Genomic DNA, 16,382 nt, shown 5'->3' with positions numbered 1-16,382 from the left:
TGGCGATTGATGCAATTAAATATGCAAATTAATAAGAACAGAACAAACCAAAAAATCAAAAATTATCATCCAATTAACATGCAATTCAATAACCTGGCGAATTTGATTTGTAGCAGCGATTGCAATCGCGATTAGTAATATAGAGCAAGGCGAGCAAGGTCGGTGTGAACTTGCTTATGATTACTTTGATGAAGCAATTGATGAAGCAATTTGAAGCAATGAGAAACAGCGTTACTGATTAGGCGCCATTGATGAAGCTCTTGGTGGAGAGAGAAGCTAGTTAGCTAGGTGGAGAGAGATGACAGTTAGGTGTGATTTTAGGAGTTTTATGTGCATTGGATTGAATACAATTTGATGGCTGAGATTGGTTCTCACATATAGGATGTGTTCTCACCGGTACATATATATATATATATATATATATATATATATATATATATATATATATATATATATATATATATATATATATATATATATACATATATATACATACATATGTATGTATATATGTATGTATATATATATGTATGTATATATATATATATGTATGTATATATATATATATGTATATGTATATATGTATGTATATGTATATATGTATATATATGTATATATATATATGTATATATGTATGTATATATATATGTATGTACGTATATATATATATAGGATAACAAAAATAGAGTATAAGAATTCATAAAATAATTTAAAATATCTTATTTTATCCATAAAATGTATCTGATAAATCTTAAAATATTCGGGTATTACAATCTACCCTTCATAAAATAAGTTTCGTCCCCGAAACTTAAAATAGAAAAATTTAGGGTATTATAATCTACCATCTCTAAAACAAGAGTAGAAAAATAACTTACTTGTAAATTTGAGAGAAAGTAAAACCAAACCAAACTTTTCTTTATAAAATATATGTAGATAGAGTATAGAATTATTAGGGGTATTACATCACCGGCGCCGAAACCACGTCCACCGCCGTTGTTCAGCTTCCGACCACCATTTTTTTTTATTCTTCCCTTGAGCTGTCCCCGAGCCATCAAACCCCGTCTCTGCATCTCGTGAAGAACTCGCCACCATGGATGACATTGAAACCGTTGCCGCCTGTTTTGCCAAGCCCGCCTCCTCTAAGGTAAGCATTGATCGAGCTTGGTAAAATTGAGGGAGGGTTGCTTTGCCTAATTAAGGTAGCAACACCCTTGTATGGTTCCGTAAGGCCGAAGACCAATTGAAGGACAAGATGATTATTATCCACCGGTGCCCCTACATTTTTCAGCTGATCGGAGAGGCTCTTAAGCCGCTAACAGTATGCCGAAATGTTAGGGAAATCCTCCATTTTTATGTTTGAGAAATCATGCTCAAGATTTACGGCATGAGAGTTTTGATTGTCTTAGAATATATCACGCAACCTATTCCAAGCCTTCATTGTCGTTGAGTCAGATTAAATAATAGTATGCAAGAGGTCATGAGAAATCGTGGCATAAATCCACGAGAGAACAATTGCATCTAATGTCGACCATAGTTCCTTTTCCTCGTCAGTGGAAGGTGCGGAAACCTTCTTCTTCGGAGCAATAATATGGTTGAGAACCTTGTGAGAACGAGTGTGAATTTTGAATAGTTCCGCCCAAGTGGAGTATTGAACATTCTCCATTTCAAGGGTTATGGGAATGTTATTTTTGATATTAGAAATAGCAAGGGCCGAATGAAAGGAGTTCTTTGAATCCGACATAGCTGTTGTGCACAGAGAGAAGAAGAAGATGAAAAAAGAAGAAGAGAAGAAGGGGCGGAACAACTAGGGTGCAGCGGAAATTTCCTTAGACTGCAGATACCACAAAGGAATTATATTCCGTGGCTATTCTCATTGATTCAATAGCAATATATACAAATTACAAGAGATATCAATTCCCTTAATCTAGGCTACAAATACGGTAAATAAATTATACACTTTGACTTATCACAATATATACATATATATCTTAACAATACGTACCCTTTCAATATATAGTATGGGCATGTTTGCTTGGTTATAAAGTTTGAGATATCTACCTTAGGTTTTACTCTGTATCTTGCATGTGTTGTTTTTAATATGTGTGTTTAGTATTGGCTTTAATGTTCATTTTAATTGTTTGAATGTTTATCATTGTTCAATTCATTCATAATGGGATGAATGAAGCCTCATTTTAATGGAAAAAGTACATAGCTTCATAATGAGATAGAAACTCATCTCATAGTTTGTTGCAGGAATGCAGGCAACAATAGCTACACATTTGAATCAAACTCACTATGAGGACTTTATAAACCTAGAATTGGTAGACTTGTTACAACAGATACAATCTTAGGAACACCTCATGCATTCACTTTAATTTTAGGGGGAAAAAAATGAAATTTGCCTAAAAACATGGATTTTTGGACAATGTTCGACATTTTTAAATCTTGAAAGGAAAGAGATTATAGTGCTTCCCATTGACCCCGGGTCATTTGGATAGTTGGAAGTTTTAGAAACCATTCACTTTGTCTTTAAACTATTAGTTTTTAGCACATTTAAGTACATGCCTTCATTGTTTCAAAAAAAAAAGTACATGCCTTCATTCATTAACTCAAGGTCACAACGAGTCTTTATGCAACTAAATAATTGTCGTATATGGTTCCAAATAACATTATAAGTATGACGCTAGGATGCATTCACTACTACTGCGTGAGTTATCGTCATCAGGTCCCAAAATCTCCATAAATAGCCCAATATTGTGTAAAGCCTTCAAAGTTGACCTTTGATAACATTTTTGAAACCGACAAGATAAAGCATCAAGCTGCTTCTCGTGGTTCACAAAGGCCCCGTGAAGCCTACTTGGTGCCCATGGCCAGTACTTAGTTTTATTCCCGTTGATTATTGGATCTTGGGCCATATGTATTCTTTTACATTTGTAAGCCTTACTATTTGCAAAGACAAAAAATAACAAAGGGACTTTGGGCCATGTGGGCCAATATTTAAACAATTACTCCATATTACAATATTGGCCCACGGTGCCACAAAGTTCATTTTGGGCTTATGTAGTAATGAGAGTACTGCTGAATTGTCAGGAAAAGAGAATTTTGAAGCTTTGGACCATAGTCACTAGGACACTACCCATTAGCCACTAAATTAAGCTCACTAATCATTCAATCTCTCATTAAATGTCCCCAAAATACCATTAACCTCCTCTTGTCGACGTCGAAATTATTTGTCCCTTAAATACATATGTGGAAATATTAGCACTGTCAAAACGGTTTGATAATTCGATTTGAAAATGGGTCGATTTGAAATCAGTTCCTTGGATTGAGAGTCTGTAGTTGACTTTTGTTCTTCCTTTGTAATTGCAGGTGGTTTGTTTTGCACTTAGGGATAGTCTTAGGTGGAGAAGTCTTACAAGTTGGTTTCCCATCGGTTCAAATTATTATCGGTTCAGTTTGATTCCGATTTATTCTTGTGCGGTTTTAATTCGGTTCGGGTAGTAAACGGTTTGGTACAGACGGGTTGCGCTTTGTTAACGGTTCGGTGTAAACGGTTTTTATCCTGGTTCAAAAGGTTTCGGGTTAGAAACGGTTCGGTTAAGAACTGGTTCGGTTTGTTAACGGGTTCAATTCTTATACGGTATAACATTATTCGGATCGGTTCGGTTTCGGGTTTACTAAAGTAGGATTCGGATTGGTTTTCAGTTTCAAAAAATCAATTTTTAATCGATTCGGTTCTCATTTGGATCGGTTGGTTTCGGACAGTTAAACGGTTTCAATTTGAAATTTTACGGTGCTAGGAAAATATGCTTCTTATTGAACCCGAATACGAAAATATGATGATTATATGACCTATCTTATTAGCTTAAAACCCATAAGATCTATCCTACTATCCTAGTGCAAGGTTAAACATCAATCAGGTCAAAGTTAAACGTGATATGGTTTAATAATCAGATCTAAACTTATTTTTGGAACAAATAAATGGGTCATAAAGTTAACTTGGACAAGGTGAATGACAATGAGATATACCTATAGTATGAGTTTTCTGCATTTAACTGTCAATTTAATACTTTATCCGTTTCATTTTCTGGGACAACTCAAATAGGATCGCAGATCGCGCTATTAATACAGGGATCAATGAAATGTTGTTCAATTTGATAAAGTTATAACAGGCAATATTTGTCTAAATAAACAGCCTGCATCGATGAATCAATTTCAAGCAGATTTGATAAATAAAAACCCAATAAACCACATTTACAGGCTTACAGCAACATTCGGATTAATCATTATTAATACAGAATATGTGATAATGTCCTAACTTCATGGAACTATGCTTGTGATGAGAAATAATGAAATATCAAATATGCATGTATGAAAGATACTCTCAATTATATTAAATATTAATTATTGATTGTAATTACGGCCATAACATAATATAACAAATCGAATATAATATGATATACCTCGTAGATGCTATATACTCGTTAAAATTATATGGCAAAAGCTAACGAATAGGCATTGGATAAGATAGCTTAAAATAGAAATATTAACTTGAAATAAACATTAATTACTCCGATCGACGCGTAATTTAGGCATGCATTCCCATATTAATACTCCGTACCATTTTATGAACTATTTTAAAGGCTTATCTAACGCCCCAGGGTCCGTTAGCAAGATCCATTTAATATATTTCTCATTTGATAATTATAAGGATTATTGTACAAAAAACGTCAAATTTTACTCAATTTTAAAAATCATATACCAGATCGGATCATATCATATTTACAAAAAAAGCAGATTAGGTGAACTAAACATAAGTTTAATGATTTAATAGATTTGGAGAACGAATCCAAAAATGACTGGAGAACTGAAGAGTATCAAATTCTAATACTATAGTATATACCCTAAATTAATTTTTGCTTATTTTTATACTCTTATGTAATTAGGATCTTGCTAATGGACGTTTTTTTGACTTTTTTGTACAATAATTCTTATAATTATCAAATGAGAAATATATAATATATATATATATATATATATATATATATATATATATATATATATATATAGTAATAGTAATGTACTGATCTCATCTAATTCGAAAATAGCAAATATTTTCTTAAATAAGCTGAATTGAACATTGTTGGGTTTCGTAGAGACCGTCTCTACGCGGAATAGAAACCCCCAAGACCCGCGCCAATAATTAAAGCAATAAAGCATGCATAAACATAATTAAACAATAATTAAGAGAAGGGAGAAAGAAGTTATACCCTTGAAGTGTGCTTCGCTCGTAAACCGAGCTCTTACATCTAAGCTAAAAGCCTCACAAGCGTGACGGTCTCCAACGGCTCGTACCCACGATTCGACCCGAACGGTCTTCGTCTCGAGGGTTAGTCGAGACTTGACCAAAGATAAAACTAGAGTTTTACGAACTTAAAGGTTTTCTCAATAATTAGATATGCCTTTTTGAGTTCCACTCAAGTTGATTTCCAAATGCCCAATCATGGGGTATTTATAGAGAAATGCAACTTGCACTCCCATTCATGATCAATGTGGGATAGTTTGCATTTCCAACTAATTTATTTTAATCAAAAATAAATTAAAAGATAATGCAATCCACAATCAACAAGTGGCACATGGAGGATTAGTGGTTAGGTGAGGACCATCACCAAGGGGGGGACCATTGCCTTGCTCCCCAAAGGTTGGCTCCAAGCCTTGGTCCCCACATCTCACAACCGGCCTCAAGGACTTGGCAGGTTGGCAGCCAGCCAGCACAGCAAGCCCCGGCGTATGGGTGCTGCTAGCGAGCCACGCATGCTGTTGCTGCTGGGCGAGGCCCTAGCTCGCTGCTGCTGGGTGCTGCCATGCGAAGACATATGCACATACGCATAGCCCAGCGTGCTGCTAGTTGGTGCGTAGTGTTGTGCGTTGCAGGGCTGCTAGCTCTGGGCCTAGGCACATGCACGCACGCACAGCCTAGCGTGCTTGTTGGCTGGTGCGTAGCGTTGTGCTATGCTGCCACACGCAAGCGCCTAGCAAGCTAGGCATGCTTCTCGCCAGTGCTAGCAAGGCCTAACCTTGCGATAGCAGCTGGGCACTAGCGCCTAGCACGCATGGCATGCTAGGCTTGGGCCTAGCAATGTGAGGTGCGTGCTAGCTCGAGCTAGCCTAGCAACCACATGGGTAAGCAATGTTGATTAGGGGATTTTTATCCACCAATCACCGTCTGACAAGTGGACCAACCAGGTTCCGCCACGTGTCCTTCACGAAGGCCAACAGGAGCTTGCCACGTGTCAGTCACAGATACGTCCTCCACGGACCACTTAAGACACGCCACGTGTCCACCCATGCCAAGTGGGACAACCGGCCATCAAGGCCCAATTCAGTCTAGAGGCCCGATCAGCCCTAGGTTTACCTTAAACCTAGAGAGCTGCACGCTTCCCAAGGCTATAAATACTCGATTAATCCTCATTAATCAGGGGACCGAATAATTAAGAGATCAAGCAGAGAAGAACAGACTTATTAACACCCGGCTAATCTCGCTAACAAGGCAGATTACCGACACTAAGCACTCTCACCTAGAGAGATCTGATTACTTTATTTTCTGTATTGATTACTCCTTAATCAGGTACTAACTTGACCGTTGGAGGCGGAGCTCTCAGGAGTCTCCGTTATTTTGCAGGTACAGGCGTCCGGTTCCAGTCTCGGAATTGTAACTCTCCCGCAGGACATCAGAAAACCCCGAAACATTTGGCGCCGTCTGTGGGGAGAGTACTTCAGAGATGGCATCCAAGTCTGTACCGATTCCAGAAGAGAGGCGTCCCCTAGACGACCCTCAAGTTCATTCGGACCATGATACCGAAAGTGAATTTGAAGTTGAAACTCATACAGCTCCAGACGGGACCCTAAGGGCCCGACGTACCCGTCATACTGAAATGAGGGAACGGGAGTATCTTCAGACAGGAAGCGAGCCAGCAGGCGCACCGCTTGCTCGGCAACAGCCGACTGATGGGTCTGCTCCCATCACAAGGAACGAACTCATGACCTTTATGAGGGATTTCAAGGGAGAGATCCAAGAGTTGATCAACAAAAAACCGCCTGCTTCAGTCAAAGAGCAGTCGGCCAAAAAACCTTCCACTTCACTGAAGAGGAAGCCAGTTCAAGGGCGAGAGGCGACTCCCCACCCTAAATCTAAGAAGCGGGAGCCGTCTGCTCTTGATTTCACAAAACTCCGTTATCCTACGGGAAATAGGAAACCGGTTCGTCATATTCAGGCGGACGGGTCAAAGCAAACGTTCACAGATGCTCGGCACCTGCTAGAGCAGAAGAAGAGTGACCGATTATCAGAGTCGGCTTCTACTTCAAATTTTCAGGACAGTTTGCGAAATGCCTCTATGAGGCCAACTCAGTCGTACCATGAGAGTCAGTCAGGCGGCACCTCCCGTCAGTCCGGCTTTCATAGTGCCCAGGCGGTACCAAACTTACCATTTGTGCCGCAACAACAGTATTTTATGCAGCCACCTCCATTTGGTGGACCTGCAGCAAAAAACGTCCAACCTATGGACTGGCAGCTACGGCTGCTTAGACTTGGTGAACAGCCGACGGCCTTCTCCAAGGAAATTACTGAAGCCGCTCAGCCGGCCAAAGTAAAAAATATTCTAGTAGGCGCCTATGACGGCACTACTAACCCAGAAGACCATCTGATGGCATTCACCAACCTGATGTACCTTCAAGGGTTGGATGATCCCACTTGGTGCAAGTGTTTCCCAGCGACTCTCAAGGGAATTGCACAGCAATGGTTCGGCAACCTGCCGACTGGTTGTGTAAACAGCTTCAGGACGCTTGCTTACTTATTTACCTCCAACTTCGCTATGAACATCCCTGCGAAGAAAACAACCCTTGATTTGGGAACAATTCAGCAGGGTGAAAAGGAGGGGCTTCGTTCCTACATCAGGCGGTTCAACCTGATGAGAATACAGATTCAAGGGTTACCGGATGAGGTAGCTTATACTGACTTTTTTAGAGGTCTCAAAGACGGGTCTACCTTCAAATTTGATTTAGTTCGAAAAAGGGTGGCGACTCTTCAAGAGGCCTTGATTGAAGCAGAAGCCTATATACAGGCGACTGATCTGTGTACGATGAAACAATCGGACGGGAAGAGGTTCGACAATAGAGAGGGACGACAGAAACAGTCGTCCAACAAAGATGAAAAAAGAAAAGGGGTCTGGGCGGCTGATTCCTCTAAACAGCCGGCCCAGAAAAAGAAAAAAGAATTCAAACCATATTCCCCAAAATATGTGTTTAACAAGGATAACCAGTTTATCCTAAAAGAAATAAAGGGACGGCTCTCAATTGAGAAGCCGCTCCCCATGAAGGGTTCTGCGAGCAACCGGAACCAAGACAAAATCTGTGCTTATCATGATGACATTGGTCATCACACCAATGACTGCATCAGTCTCATGCGGTACCTAGACCGCTTGGCTGATCAAGGTGATCTTGACACTTATGTCAAGAAATCTGCGGGAAACACTTCCTCAAAAAAGCAGTCGGCCAAAAAGAATCAGCAGGCCGACAGTTCTGATACAGATGATGCAGTCGTCTACACCATTGCAGGCGGCTTCTCAGGAGGTGGCCCCACTATTCGGGGCAACAAAGATAATATAAGGCGGTTAGATGTAAATTCCGTTCACCAAGAACGACTGTCCAAATATACATTTCCTGAGATTGTCATCACTGAAGAGGATCTAGGAGGAATAAGGGGGCTGCATGACGACCCTCTCGTTATTGAATGTAAAGTGGCCAACCAGAGAGTTGGTCGAATCCTCATAGATACCGGGAGCTCTTCAGATCTCATCAGCAGCAAATGTCTATCAAAACTGAAATATCAGACGGACTGCATACATCCGGCCTCCCACCCTTTAATAGGGTTTGGGGGAGGAGTCGTCCACCCACTGGGACGAGTAGATCTACCCATCCGCCTGGGCGAAAAAGGGGAAGGACGACACATGGTAGTCCGGTTCCTAGTGGTAGAGGAACTCTCTGCCTACAACATGATTCTGGGTCGACCAACCCTGAATAATTCCAAGGCTGTTATAATCCCGTCACTTATGCTGCTTAAGTTTGAAAGGGACAATGGAACAGTCGGCTCCCTTAGGGGAGATCAGAGGATGGCCCGAGAGTGTTATCTCTCGGATGTCAAGCCCACTGTTATGGCCACTGGGTCAAGTGGAGAAAAAACAGACCTTGACAATGTCAAGGAAAGTGCGCCTGTTCAAGAAACAGGCGACAAAAAGAGAAAGGCACTCCAGACTGAGTCCGCAAGAAAAGCAAGAAAATAGCAATCATTGGAAGAGGACCGGCCGGATGAGTTCCGCCCTCAGCCGGCTGGTGAACATGCGGACCTGATATTAGACGACTCCCATCCTGACCGAACAGTCAAGGTAGGGACGACTGCTCTGAGAAACCTTGGTGACGACTTTCACAACCTGTTGAAAGAATACAAGGACATCTTTGCATTTGAAGTCCATGAAATGCCAGGCATTAGTCCTGATCTGGCAGTACACAAACTCGCTGTGGATCCGAAAAAGAAGCCGGTACGACAAAAGAAACGGAACCATGGTGAAGAAAGAGGTCAGGCGGCAGCCGCCGAAGTCAAAAAATTACTTGATGCAGGGTTCATTCGGCAATGTTACTTCCCAGATTGGGTTGCAAATGTGGTACTTGTTAAAAAGCCGAATGGCACCTGGCGAATGTGTGTAGACTACACAGACTTGAACAAGGCGTGCCCCAAAGACAGTTACCCTCTGCCTAAAATTGATAACCTGGTCGACTCAACAGCCGGCCATGCCTTGATGAGTTTTATGGACGCCTATTCTGGTTTTCATCAAATTCCTTTATGGAAGAAAGATCAGGAGAAGACGGCCTTCGTCACTGATCAGGGATTATACTGTTACACGGTCATGCCGTTTGGTCTTAAGAATGCCCCGGCTACCTTCCAACGAATGATAAACACGGTGTTCTTTGATCAGATTGGGAGAAACGTCGAGGCATACATTGATGATATGATTGTCAAGACTAAACTTCAGAAAGATCATCTGACGGACCTCCGAGAAACTTTCGCCACACTCAGGCGGCACCATGTCATGCTCAATCCCAAGAAATGTGTATTTGGAGTTGAGTCTGGGAAATTTCTCGGATTCCTTATCAACCAGAGGGGAATAGAGGCGAACCCCGAGAAGGTACAGGCGGTCATTGACATGCAGTCGCCTCGTACCGTTCGAGAGGTTCAGAAGTTAACAGGTTGTCTGGCGGCCTTGGGAAGATTTCTAAGCCGATCAGGCGACAAATGCCTATACTTTTTCCAGGCAATTAAGAAAAAGGCAAGGTTTGAATGGGGGCCGGATGCTGAGGCCGCCTTCCAGAAATTAAAGGTTCACTTGCATTCCTTGCCGAGGCTGGTCAGCCCTTTGCCCAAAGAAAATCTGTACATGTACCTGGCCGTCTCTGATCATGCGTTAAGCGCGGTACTCCTTGCTGAAAGGGACGGCTGTCAACTCCCGGTCTACTTTGTCAGTCACGTACTAAAAAATGCCGAGTTGAGGTATCCCCTAGTGGAGAAATTTGGTCTTGCACTCTTCATGGCTGTTAAAAAATTGAAGCCCTACTTTCTGGCACATGCAGTCGTCGTGTATACCGACCAACCGATCAAGCGGCCCCTTACCACCATGGAGTCCTCCGGACGAATGATCAAATGGGCCATAGAAATGCAGAGTCTCGAAGTTACTTTCGAGCCTAGAAAAGCAGTGAAGGGGCAAGCCTTTGCTGACTTTATTGTAGAGATGACTCGTCCTCCTGACTTTCAAGTTCCAGACCAAGTCTGGAAGGTATATGTGGACGGAAGCTCTACTTCAAACGGTTGTGGAGCAGGCGTCGTATGTCAATCTCCAGAGGGCGACAGGTTCGAGTATGCTCTACGCTTTAGTTTCCAGGCTTCAAACAATGAGGCAGAATATGAAGCTTTACTAGCCGGGATCCGCATGTGTAAGGCGGCAGGGGCAATGAAAATAGACGCCTGTTCTGATTCACAACTGATAGTGAGTCAGTACAATGGCGAATACGAAGCGACACATCCGGCCATGATCAAGTATTTACAGGCGGTCCGACAAGCAGTCGGCTCCCTTGAGGATTTCCATCTGATCCAAGTGCCGAGATCAGAAAACAACCAGGCAGATGCACTTTCGAAATTAGCATCATCCGCCTCCTCCGATACTCCTCGAACTGTGTTTTGGGAAGTAATGGAGAAGAGAAGCATCGAGGAAAATCCTATTGGAATTCTAGACAGAAGCTCAACCTGGATGGATTCAATCAGGGCATATCTGACAAACGGTACACTGCCGGATGATCCTCAACAGGCGGCAGCACTGAAAAAACGAGCCTCCTGTTTTGAAATTATACAGGGAGAACTTCACAAGAGGGGGCACCTTCAACCCTTCTTAAAGTGTGTTACTCCTGAAAAGGGACGAGAGATACTAGATGATCTTCACTCTGGTCTCTGTGCTTCCCATATAGGTGGTAGGATGCTTGCTCAAAGGGCAAGGCGGCAGGGCTACTTTTGGCCTACTCTGGAAGCAGATGCAATGGAGATGGTGAAAAAATGTGACAAGTGCCAAAGGTTTGGCAAATTAATTCACCGTCCGGCTACTGACCTTACTACCATTCACAGCCCACTACCGTTTGCTAAGTGGGGCATGGACATTCTGGGTCCATATACGCCTGCTACAGGCGGCAGAAGGTATATACTTGTTGCCGTTGACTACTTCACTAAATGGGTAGAGGCGGAGGCTGTAAAGGGAATCAAGACGAAAGATGTAATTTCATTCATTTGGAAAAACGTCATCACTCGGTTCGGGGTTCCCATGTCTATGGTTTTTGATAATGGTCCCCAATTTGAGACGCCTGTTCTCAAAAGCTGGTTGGGAGACCAAGGAATTGCACATTACTTTGCATCTGTCGGCCGTCCACAAGCAAACGGCCAGGTAGAAGCCTTTAATAAAATCATCTCAGACGGTCTCAAGAAAAAGATTGAACGAGCAGGCGGCCTATGGGCAGATGAACTACCACATGTTCTTTGGGCCATTAGGACGACTGAAAAAGGGGCGACTGGAGAAACTCCCTTCCTCCTAACTTATGGTGCAGAAGCTGTTCTTCCAATAGAACACTACGAGCCGACTCTTCGAGTAATGCTATATGACGAAGAGGCAAACTGGGAAGCCATGCGCCTGGCATTAGACTCACTTCCTGAAAAGAGGGGCAATGCTGTTTTGCGCCATGAGATCTACCGCCTAAGAATGACTAGATCATACAACAAGAAAGTACACAGGCGTCCACTCAAAGTAGGGGACTTTGTACTTAGAAAAATGGAAGCAGTTGGTAGGGCCAATGAGTCTGGAAAACTAACTCCCAACTGGGAAGGACCCTACCGAATCTATGCGGAAGTCAGGGACGGTACCTACCGTCTGGAAACACCAGACGGACAACCGTTGCCTCGAACCTGGAATGTAGATAACCTTAAAAAATATTTCTTCTGAATGATGTAAAGTAAAGAGCTACTTAATAAAGTTTGCACTTACTATTCAATATTGTATTACGAGGGGCATGCCGTCTGTACCTTTACAGTCGGCTACTCTCCATTGAGTTTCACTATCTTTAGAGGGGCATGCCGTCTGTTCCTTTACAGTCGGCTACTCTCCATCGAGTATTTTACTCACAATACTTAGCTAAAAAGATTAGGGCCTGGCCGATCCTGTACCTAACAGGCGGCTACCCTTCTTTTACTTAGCACCTACGTTCACCAAGAACTTACCAAGGCCACCGGCCGAATGATCAGACCAGGCGCCAAGCCACCTGATCAAAACTACAAAACTAATTCGACCTGTCCCAACATCATAGCAGGCGTCCGACGGCATCCCTCCGGATGAAATTCGTCGCAGAGAGCAGCTCCCTTTTGGGTGGAACATTGTTCTATAAACTAATTACACGGCACCTATACGACTGTCCCCAAGGGCAACCACGTAGCCGTTTTTGAGACAAAGATAACTCTATCACTAACCAAACCAATGGTAGCAGTTGACATCTGAGTCAGATAACCGCCTGTATTACTTGGGATAAATGCAGGGGGTACCTATTGAGTTAATAGCCAACAAACATTGGCGAATCAAGGGGTCTAGCCGGCCTACGCCGCCTGGTACCTCTACTTCTCAAACAAAAGTGACGGCGACTGAGTAACTCCAAAAGTTAACTCATAGTCACTCCTTTAAATTTGGTATGGAACCTAAAAAGTTTGGGTCGTCCGCCTGTTTTAAACAAACAAGGGCACTTGAACCCTTATTCCTACTGGATAACCTATTGAGTTAATAGCCAACAAACATTGGTGAATCAAGGGGTCTAGCCGGCCTACGCCGCCTGATACCTCTACTACTTAATAAAGATTGTGACAAAGACTAAGTAACTCCTATGTTAACTTAATAGTCACTCAAACTTAGTATGAAGCCTAAAAGGTATGAGTCGTCCACTTGTTTTTAATAAACAAAGGCTCTCAACCAATACTCTTGCTAGGTTAACAAATAACGAGTTAAAAGCCAACATTGGCAATAAAGGGAAACAACCGGTACCCGCCGCTTGTTTTCCTACTTAAATTCCTTGGCTACTAGGTAATTCTATTTACTTGGTCAAATTGAATAAAGAGTTCGAATACCGATTGATTAAATGGCCGACTGATCATCTATCCTGGAAACAGACAACCAGTCGTCCAGGGGCATAGGCGGCATACTTACTACTTATACCTGTCTTAACGTTCGGCCATACACAACAGTCGGTCAAGTGAGCAAATTTCAAATACTTAGACAAGTTTGAACAAAAACAAAAACTTTGATTAAAATGAGCCGGCCATAAAAGACCAGCAGAATATTCAAAACCCCGGCCCCCTGGCCGGGTAATTACAAAGCAAACGGCACGCAGGCCGTGAAAAGAAAAAAAATATACTTAAAGCTTAAGAAGGGGGCAGTTCAGTATCAGCAGCAGCCGCCTGGTCAGCACTCTTCTTGCTGGACTCGGCCTTAGCTGCATCATCTTTTGATGCCTTACCCCCAAGTGGCACAAGCGCCACAACCGGCTCTTCCTCCTCCAACGCAACGTCCATCGCCTCTTCTTCAGCAGCCGCCAGGATCTGTTGATTATATATTTCCGAACACTGGCGGTACGTTCTTTCCCATGAGGCAAAGTCGGCACTGGGGAACAGTCGTTCCCAGGTCATGCGTTGGATTTGGGCGGAGTCTTCCACCATCTCCCGGACGAGCTCTTGTTTCTCTTGCTCGGCCTTGTCCGAGAGCTCTTGGGTAAGACTCTTCTCCTGGTTCACCAGGCGTTCTTTTACGTTAGCCAAAGATTTCTCCATGGCTTCGTAAGAGTGCATTTTCTGGCGAAGGGGCTTCAGCTCGGCTTTAAGTTTGGTGACGGTCCCCTCCAGCTCGTCAACCTTCTTTTGGGCCGCCTCTAGCTGAGCCCGAACAGCGGCGGTCGCCTGCGCCTGATAATAAAGAAGATCAATGGTCAGTACTTCATTTTGGGCAATTTGAAACATTGCCTTATCACAGCTGGAGGCGGCCATAGCCTTTGCGGCCTTTACCTCTTTGTTTTTTCCGATCAATCGGCTTGCGAAGGCTGTTGACTCGGAGCAGGGCCTAAGTACAAAGAAAAACAGGCGTCAGTTTCCAATCAAAAGAGTTAACAGGCGTCCTGGAACTCAAAAGCTCAAAAAGGTGCTAAGTATACCTCAGCTAGGATCCCTGAAATTCCATCGAGGTCAAGGGTGCCGGCACCCTTGACCGTCTCCCTGTCAGAGGGAGGAACTACTTTAACCATAGACTTGGCTACCTCAACCAAGTCTAGACCCTGGGAGCCGGCTGCATTAAGTAAAAGGATAAAACAAGTTAGACTTAATCAAGAAGGAAGCAAGGGTGAGTTTTTTACAAGTAAGGGTCCATACATCTAGGCGGCCCCGCTTGGGTTTTTGAAGAAGTGGCCGGCTGCTTCTCGGCCGCCACTGTTTTCCTGGAAGACCCAGGAGAGCTTGCAACAGTCGTCCTCCGGGCCTTGGGGTCCGGCTGTTGCGAGGAAGAAGCCCTTGGAGTACCAGACTGAAAACAAAAAAGAGTTAGTATATGCATAATACAACTAAAAGGAGAAGAGTTTTCAAAGCTTACCAAGGGTGCCTCCTTGCTGGGGGAGTCGGCATACGACTGCTTCATTAGCGAGACCCGCAGCATGGCCGCCGCAGTCTTAGATGCTGTTATTTTACTCATGGCGTCGGCTGAAAGAAATAAACAGCAAAGTTAGTAAAAATCCCAAGTAAACAAGGCGTGAAAAAACAGAGTATTCGTCAGGCCGGCTACCTCTAGAGCACCGACTGCCGAGGCCACAGGCGGCCAAGAAGTACTCATCATAGAGCCACTTGAAGTTCGGGACGCAGTTTAGGGGTACTTGCTCTCGTACCCCTGAAGTAGAGTTCACCCTAGTCTCTACTTTGAAGAGTCCTTTGTCTAGGATCTCTTTTTTAGCCTTTGGGGGAACAGGCGGCATGCTGCGACCGCCTGCGAGAAGAGGCGGATCCCTGTTCCACTTGTTAAAACGTTTGTTCAGCTCCGTGTCTGAACTCTCGATAATAAGGAAGGTGTTCCGCCAATCCTTCCATTTGTTTGCCTTACCTCTCGTCATGAGGTAACCCCTATGGCTTGTTAATTGATACCAGCCGGTACCTCCCGACTTAGGGGTCCGGCTGAGATAGTTCATGTGGGCGAAAGCCTCAAAACTTGGCTCCACCCCGTTCAGTTCGCACCCGGCCACATAGCCGAGTACGTTAACCCAAGAGTTGGGGGCTAACTGCCATAACCCCAGATCATACCCATCTAAAATCCGCTGAACAGCCGGATGTAATGGGAAGCGCAGTCCAGCTTTGATGGCCGCCACATAGCAGCCAAAGCAGCCGTCACCATAGCTGGTACCAGCCGGCCAGACGACAGTATCTTCTGGATCCGGCACAAACAGTAAATACTCTGAGCCCATTTTGTGGTTAGCAATAAAGCTCGCCACGTTGTCTCGCATGGTTGCGATCCGGCCCCGGGGCACCCTGCAGTAGTAGGGGGCGTTCTCCTCTCTGTAAGAGGCGGACGGCTCTGCCCAATTATCCCCCTTCTCCACTGCATGGGAACTTCTCGCCTCTTGTAGGCGGCTATGTTTCTCTTCTGAGCCAGAAGAACTATGGTCAGAAGAGCTGGAATCAGACTCGTCCCCTGACGAGTCCGAAGAGGACGACTCCTCCCCTCTCC

The sequence above is a fragment of the Chenopodium quinoa genome, unplaced genomic scaffold (assembly GCF_001683475.1).
Source record: "Chenopodium quinoa cultivar QQ74 unplaced genomic scaffold, ASM168347v1, whole genome shotgun sequence".
Lineage (NCBI taxonomy): Eukaryota > Viridiplantae > Streptophyta > Magnoliopsida > Caryophyllales > Amaranthaceae > Chenopodium > Chenopodium quinoa.
Note: the sequence above shows the minus strand (reverse complement) of the source record.